Genomic DNA, 8,374 nt, shown 5'->3' with positions numbered 1-8,374 from the left:
TGGAGCCCTGGAGCTCTGGAGGTATGGAGCTATGGTGCTATGGAGCTCTGAAGCCATGGAGCTCTGGTGCTATGGAGCTCTGGAGGTATGGAGCTCTGGAGGTATGGAGCTCTGGAGGTATGGAGCTATGGAGCCCTGGAGCTCTGGAGGTATGGAGCTATGGTGCTATGGAGCTCTGAAGCCATGGAGCTCTGGTGCTATGGAGCTCTGGAGCTCTGGAGGTATGGAGCTCTGGAGGTATGGAGCTCTGGAGGTATGGAGCTATGGAGCCCTGGAGCTCTGGAGGTATGGAGCTATGGTGCTATGGAGCTCTGAAGCCATGGAGCTCTGGTGCTATGGAGCTCTGGAGGTATGGAGCTCTGGAGGTATGGAGCTCTGGAGGTATGGAGCTATGGAGCCCTGGAGCTCTGGAGGTATGGAGCTATGGTGCTATGGAGCTCTGAAGCCATGGAGCTCTGGTGCTATGGAGCTCTGGAGGTATGGAGCTCTGGAGGTATGGAGCTCTGGAGGTATGGAGCTATGGAGCCCTGGAGCTCTGGAGGTATGGAGCTATGGTGCTATGGAGCTCTGAAGCCATGGAGCTCTGGTGCTATGGAGCTCTGGAGGTATGGAGCTCTGGAGGTATGGAGCTCTGGAGGTATGGAGCTATGGAGCCCTGGAGCTCTGGAGGTATGGAGCTATGGTGCTATGGAGCTCTGAAGCCATGGAGCTCTGGTGCTATGGAGCTATGGAGCTCTGGTGCTATGGAGCTATGGAGGTATGGAGCCACCAGCCAGCACCCTCCGTGGCTGGATCAATGGAAGTGTTTTAGGTACCAGGCAGCCAAAGGGCCGAGGCCTCACGCTCGACCACGCCGGCGCAGAGTTCCAGCCGCTCGGATAAGCTCTGTCACTCACCCGCCGCGCAGCCACCGGTAACGGGGAAATGTCGCCGCCTTGTGGACACGCCGTTGTAAATGAATGGGCTTTCGCACTTAGTGCAATTTTCGCCAACTCTCTGACTTAGAGCTATGGAAGTATGGAGCTATGGAGCCACCAGCCACCCAGGCTGGAGCTCTGGAGCTCTGGAGGTATGGAGCTCTGGTGCTATGGAAGTATGGAGCTCTGGTGCTATGGAAGTATGGAGCTATGGAGGTATGGAAGTATGGAGCTATGGAAGTATGGAGCTATGGAGCTCTGGAAGTATGGAGCTATGGAGCTCTGGAGGTATGGAGCCCTGGAGCTATGGAGCCCTGGAGCTATGGAAGTATGGAGCTCTGGTGCTATGGAGCTATGGAGCTCTGGTGCTATGGAGCTATGGAGCTATGGAGCTCTGGAGCTATGGAGCTCTGGAGGTATGGAGCTATGGAGCTATGGAGCTCTGGAGGTATGGAGCTATGGAGCTATGGAAGTATGGAGCTCTGGTGCTATGGAGCTATGGAGCTCTGGTGCTATGGAGCTATGGAGCTCTGGTGCTATGGAGCTATGGAGCTATGGAGCTCTGGAAGTATGGAGCTCTGGTGCTATGGAGCTATGGAGCTCTGGTGCTATGGAGCTATGGAGCTCTGGTGCTATGGAGCTCTGGTGCTATGGAGCTCTGGTGCTATGGAGCTATGGAGCTCTGGTGCTATGGAGCTCTGGAGGTATGGAGCTCTGGAGGTATGGAGCTATGGAGCCCTGGAGCTCTGGAGGTATGGAGCTATGGTGCTATGGAGCTCTGAAGCCATGGAGCTCTGGTGCTATGGAGCTATGGAGCTCTGGTGCTATGGAGCTATGGAGCTATGGAGCTCTGGAAGTATGGAGCTCTGGTGCTATGGAGCTATGGAGCTCTGGTGCTATGGAGCTATGGAGCTCTGGTGCTATGGAGCTATGGAGCTCTGGTGCTATGGAGCTCTGGTGCTATGGAGCTCTGGTGCTATGGAGCTATGGAGCTCTGGAGGTATGGAGCTCTGGAGGTATGGAGCTCTGGAGGTATGGAGCTATGGAGCCCTGGAGCTCTGGAGGTATGGAGCTATGGTGCTATGGAGCTCTGAAGCCATGGAGCTCTGGTGCTATGGAGCTCTGGAGCTCTGGAGGTATGGAGCTCTGGAGGTATGGAGCTATGGAGCCCTGGAGCTCTGGAGGTATGGAGCTATGGTGCTATGGAGCTCTGAAGCCATGGAGCTCTGGTGCTATGGAGCTCTGGAGCTCTGGAGGTATGGAGCTCTGGAGGTATGGAGCTCTGGAGGTATGGAGCTATGGAGCCCTGGAGCTCTGGAGGTATGGAGCTATGGTGCTATGGAGCTCTGAAGCCATGGAGCTCTGGTGCTATGGAGCTCTGGAGGTATGGAGCTCTGGTGCTATGGAGCTCTGGAGGTATGGAGCTATGGAGCCCTGGAGCTCTGGAGGTATGGAGCTATGGTGCTATGGAGCTCTGAAGCCATGGAGCTCTGGTGCTATGGAGCTCTGGTGCTATGGAGCTCTGGAGGTATGGAGCTCTGGAGGTATGGAGCTCTGGAGGTATGGAGCTATGGAGCCCTGGAGCTCTGGAGGTATGGAGCTATGGTGCTATGGAGCTCTGAAGCCATGGAGCTCTGGTGCTATGGAGCTATGGAGCTCTGGTGCTATGGAGCTATGGAGGTATGGAGCCACCAGCCAGCACCCTCCGTGGCTGGATCAATGGAAGTGTTTTAGGTACCAGGCAGCCAAAGGGCCGAGGCCTCACGCTCGACCACGCCGGCGCAGAGTTCCAGCCGCTCGGATAAGCTCTGTCACTCACCCGCCGCGCAGCCACCGGTAACGGGGAAATGTCGCCGCCTGGCGGACACGCCGTTGTAAATGAATGGGCTTTCGCACTTAGTGCAATTTTCGCCAACTCTCTGACTTAGAGCTATGGAAGTATGGAGCTATGGAGCCACCAGCCACCCAGGCTGGAGCTATGGAGCTCTGGAGGTATGGAGCTCAGGTGCTATGGAAGTATGGAGCTATGGAGCTATGGAAGTATGGAGCTATGGAGCTATGGAGCTCTGGAAGTATGGAGCTATGGAGCTCTGGAGGTATGGAGCTATGGAGCCCTGGAGCCCTGGAGCTATGGAGCTCTGGTGCTATGGAGGTATGGAGCTCTGGAGGTATGGAGCTCTGGAGGTATGGAGCTATGGAGCTATGGAGCCCTGGAGCTATGGAGCTATGGAGCCCTGGAGCTATGGAGCTATGGAGCCCTGGAGCTATGGAGCTATGGAGCTCTGGTGCTATGGAGCTATGGAGCTCTGGTGCTATGGAGCTATGGAGCTCTGGTGCTATGGAGCTATGGAGCTCTGGTGCTATGGAGCTATGGAGCTCTGGAAGTATGGAGCTATGGAGCTCTGGAGGTATGGAGCTATGGAGCCCTGGAGCTATGGAGCCCTGGAGCTATGGAAGTATGGAGCTCTGGTGCTATGGAGCTATGGAGCTCTGGTGCTATGGAGCTATGGAGCTCTGGAGCTATGGAGCTCTGGAGGTATGGAGCTCTGGAGGTATGGAGCTATGGAGCCCTGGAGCTCTGGAGGTATGGAGCTATGGTGCTATGGAGCTCTGAAGCCATGGAGCTCTGGTGCTATGGAGCTCTGGAGCTCTGGAGGTATGGAGCTCTGGAGGTATGGAGCTCTGGAGGTATGGAGCTATGGAGCCCTGGAGCTCTGGAGGTATGGAGCTATGGTGCTATGGAGCTCTGAAGCCATGGAGCTCTGGTGCTATGGAGCTCTGGAGGTATGGAGCTCTGGAGGTATGGAGCTATGGAGCCCTGGAGCTCTGGAGGTATGGAGCTATGGTGCTATGGAGCTCTGAAGCCATGGAGCTCTGGTGCTATGGAGCTATGGAGCTCTGGAGGTATGGAGCTCTGGAGGTATGGAGCTATGGAGCCCTGGAGCTCTGGAGGTATGGAGCTATGGTGCTATGGAGCTCTGAAGCCATGGAGCTCTGGTGCTATGGAGCTCTGGAGCTCTGGAGGTATGGAGCTCTGGAGGTATGGAGCTCTGGAGGTATGGAGCTATGGAGCCCTGGAGCTCTGGAGGTATGGAGCTATGGTGCTATGGAGCTCTGAAGCCATGGAGCTCTGGTGCTATGGAGCTCTGGAGGTATGGAGCTCTGGAGGTATGGAGCTCTGGAGGTATGGAGCTATGGAGCCCTGGAGCTCTGGAGGTATGGAGCTATGGTGCTATGGAGCTCTGAAGCCATGGAGCTCTGGTGCTATGGAGCTCTGGAGGTATGGAGCTCTGGAGGTATGGAGCTCTGGAGGTATGGAGCTATGGAGCCCTGGAGCTCTGGAGGTATGGAGCTATGGTGCTATGGAGCTCTGAAGCCATGGAGCTCTGGTGCTATGGAGCTATGGAGCTCTGGTGCTATGGAGCTATGGAGGTATGGAGCCACCAGCCAGCACCCTCCGTGGCTGGATCAATGGAAGTGTTTTAGGTACCAGGCAGCCAAAGGGCCGAGGCCTCACGCTCGACCACGCCGGCGCAGAGTTCCAGCCGCTCGGATAAGCTCTGTCACTCACCCGCCGCGCAGCCACCGGTAACGGGGAAATGTCGCCGCCTTGTGGACACGCCGTTGTAAATGAATGGGCTTTCGCACTTAGTGCAATTTTCGCCAACTCTCTGACTTAGAGCTATGGAAGTATGGAGCTATGGAGCCACCAGCCACCCAGGCTGGAGCTCTGGAGCTCTGGAGGTATGGAGCTCTGGTGCTATGGAAGTATGGAGCTCTGGTGCTATGGAAGTATGGAGCTATGGAGGTATGGAAGTATGGAGCTATGGAAGTATGGAGCTATGGAGCTCTGGAAGTATGGAGCTATGGAGCTCTGGAGGTATGGAGCCCTGGAGCTATGGAGCCCTGGAGCTATGGAAGTATGGAGCTCTGGTGCTATGGAGCTATGGAGCTCTGGTGCTATGGAGCTATGGAGCTATGGAGCTCTGGAGCTATGGAGCTCTGGAGGTATGCAGCTATGGAGCTATGGAGCTCTGGAGGTATGGAGCTATGGAGCTATGGAAGTATGGAGCTCTGGTGCTATGGAGCTATGGAGCTCTGGTGCTATGGAGCTATGGAGCTCTGGTGCTATGGAGCTATGGAGCTATGGAGCTCTGGAAGTATGGAGCTCTGGTGCTATGGAGCTATGGAGCTCTGGTGCTATGGAGCTATGGAGCTCTGGTGCTATGGAGCTATGGAGCTCTGGTGCTATGGAGCTCTGGTGCTATGGAGCTCTGGTGCTATGGAGCTATGGAGCTCTGGTGCTATGGAGCTATGGAGCTCTGGAGGTATGGAGCTCTGGAGGTATGGAGCTCTGGAGGTATGGAGCTATGGAGCCCTGGAGCTCTGGAGGTATGGAGCTATGGTGCTATGGAGCTCTGAAGCCATGGAGCTCTGGTGCTATGGAGCTCTGGAGCTCTGGAGGTATGGAGCTCTGGAGGTATGGAGCTATGGAGCCCTGGAGCTCTGGAGGTATGGAGCTATGGAGCTCTGAAGCCATGGAGCTCTGGTGCTATGGAGCTCTGGAGCTCTGGAGGTATGGAGCTCTGGAGGTATGGAGCTCTGGAGGTATGGAGCTATGGAGCCCTGGAGCTCTGGAGGTATGGAGCTATGGTGCTATGGAGCTCTGAAGCCATGGAGCTCTGGTGCTATGGAGCTCTGGAGGTATGGAGCTCTGGAGGTATGGAGCTCTGGAGGTATGGAGCTATGGAGCCCTGGAGCTCTGGAGGTATGGAGCTATGGTGCTATGGAGCTCTGAAGCCATGGAGCTCTGGTGCTATGGAGCTCTGGAGGTATGGAGCTCTGGAGGTATGGAGTTCTGGAGGTATGGAGCTATGGAGCCCTGGAGCTCTGGAGGTATGGAGCTATGGTGCTATGGAGCTCTGAAGCCATGGAGCTCTGGTGCTATGGAGCTATGGAGCTTTGGTGCTATGGAGCTATGGAGGTATGGAGCCACCAGCCAGCACCCTCCGTGGCTGGATCAATGGAAGTGTTTTAGGTACCAGGCAGCCAAAGGGCCGAGGCCTCACGCTCGACCACGCCGGCGCAGAGTTCCAGCCGCTCGGATAAGCTCTGTCACTCACCCGCCGCGCAGCCACCGGTAACGGGGAAATGTCGCCGCCTGGCGGACACGCCGTTGTAAATGAATGGGCTTTCGCACTTAGTGCAATTTTCGCCAACTCTCTGACTTAGAGCTATGGAAGTATGGAGCTATGGAGCCACCAGCCACCCAGGCTGGAGCTATGGAGCTCTGGAGGTATGGAGCTCAGGTGCTATGGAAGTATGGAGCTATGGAGCTATGGAAGTATGGAGCTATGGAGCTATGGAGCTCTGGAAGTATGGAGCTATGGAGCTCTGGAGGTATGGAGCTATGGAGCCCTGGAGCCCTGGAGCTATGGAGCTCTGGTGCTATGGAGGTATGGAGCTCTGGAGGTATGGAGCTCTGGAGGTATGGAGCTATGGAGCTATGGAGCCCTGGAGCTATGGAGCTATGGAGCCCTGGAGCTATGGAGCTATGGAGCCCTGGAGCTATGGAGCTATGGAGCTCTGGTGCTATGGAGCTATGGAGCTCTGGTGCTATGGAGCTATGGAGCTCTGGTGCTATGGAGCTATGGAGCTCTGGTGCTATGGAGCTATGGAGCTCTGGAAGTATGGAGCTATGGAGCTCTGGAGGTATGGAGCTATGGAGCCCTGGAGCTATGGAGCCCTGGAGCTATGGAAGTATGGAGCTCTGGTGCTATGGAGCTATGGAGCTCTGGTGCTATGGAGCTATGGAGCTCTGGAGCTATGGAGCTCTGGAGGTATGGAGCTATGGAGCTATGGAGCTCTGGAGGTATGGAGCTATGGAGCTATGGAAGTATGGAGCTCTGGTGCTATGGAGCTATGGAGCTCTGGTGCTATGGAGCTATGGAGCTCTGGTGCTATGGAGCTATGGAGCTATGGAGCTCTGGAAGTATGGAGCTCTGGTGCTATGGAGCTATGGAGCTCTGGTGCTATGGAGCTATGGAGCTCTGGTGCTATGGAGCTATGGAGCTCTGGTGCTATGGAGCTCTGGTGCTATGGAGCTCTGGTGCTATGGAGCTATGGAGCTCTGGTGCTATGGAGCTATGGAGCTCTGGAGGTATGGAGCTCTGGAGGTATGGAGCTCTGGAGGTATGGAGCTTTGGAGCCCTGGAGCTCTGGAGGTATGGAGCTATGGTGCTATGGAGCTCTGAAGCCATGGAGCTCTGGTGCTATGGAGCTCTGGAGCTCTGGAGGTATGGAGCTCTGGAGGTATGGAGCTATGGAGCCCTGGAGCTCTGGAGGTATGGAGCTATGGTGCTATGGAGCTCTGAAGCCATGGAGCTCTGGTGCTATGGAGCTCTGGAGCTCTGGAGGTATGGAGCTCTGGAGGTATGGAGCTATGGAGCCCTGGAGCTCTGGAGGTATGGAGCTATGGTGCTATGGAGCTCTGAAGCCATGGAGCTCTGGTGCTATGGAGCTCTGGAGCTCTGGAGGTATGGAGCTCTGGAGGTATGGAGCTCTGGAGGTATGGAGCTATGGAGCCCTGGAGCTCTGGAGGTATGGAGCTATGGTGCTATGGAGCTCTGAAGCCATGGAGCTCTGGTGCTATGGAGCTCTGGAGGTATGGAGCTCTGGAGGTATGGAGCTCTGGAGGTATGGAGCTATGGAGCCCTGGAGCTCTGGAGGTATGGAGCTATGGTGCTATGGAGCTCTGAAGCCATGGAGCTCTGGTGCTATGGAGCTATGGAGCTCTGGTGCTATGGAGCTATGGAGGTATGGAGCCACCAGCCAGCACCCTCCGTGGCTGGATCAATGGAAGTGTTTTAGGTACCAGGCAGCCAAAGGGCCGAGGCCTCACGCTCGACCACGCCGGCGCAGAGTTCCAGCCGCTCGGATAAGCTCTGTCACTCACCCGCCGCGCAGCCACCGGTAACGGGGAAATGTCGCCGCCTTGTGGACACGCCGTTGTAAATGAATGGGCTTTCGCACTTAGTGCAATTTTCGCCAACTCTCTGACTTAGAGCTATGGAAGTATGGAGCTATGGAGCCACCAGCCACCCAGGCTGGAGCTCTGGAGCTCTGGAGGTATGGAGCTCTGGTGCTATGGAAGTATGGAGCTCTGGTGCTATGGAAGTATGGAGCTATGGAGGTATGGAAGTATGGAGCTATGGAAGTATGGAGCTATGGAGCTCTGGAAGTATGGAGCTATGGAGCTCTGGAGGTATGGAGCCCTGGAGCTATGGAGCCCTGGAGCTATGGAAGTATGGAGCTCTGGTGCTATGGAGCTATGGAGCTCTGGTGCTATGGAGCTATGGAGCTATGGAGCTCTGGAGCTATGGAGCTCTGGAGGTATGGAGCTATGGAGCTATGGAGCTATGGAGCTCTGGAGGTATGGAGCTATGGAGCCCTGGAGC

Source organism: Syngnathus leptorhynchus, unplaced genomic scaffold, assembly GCF_054491065.1.
Source record: "Syngnathus leptorhynchus isolate UIUO unplaced genomic scaffold, UIUO_Slep HiC_scaffold_32, whole genome shotgun sequence".
Classification (NCBI taxonomy): Eukaryota; Metazoa; Chordata; class Actinopteri; order Syngnathiformes; family Syngnathidae; genus Syngnathus; species Syngnathus leptorhynchus.
Note: the sequence above shows the minus strand (reverse complement) of the source record.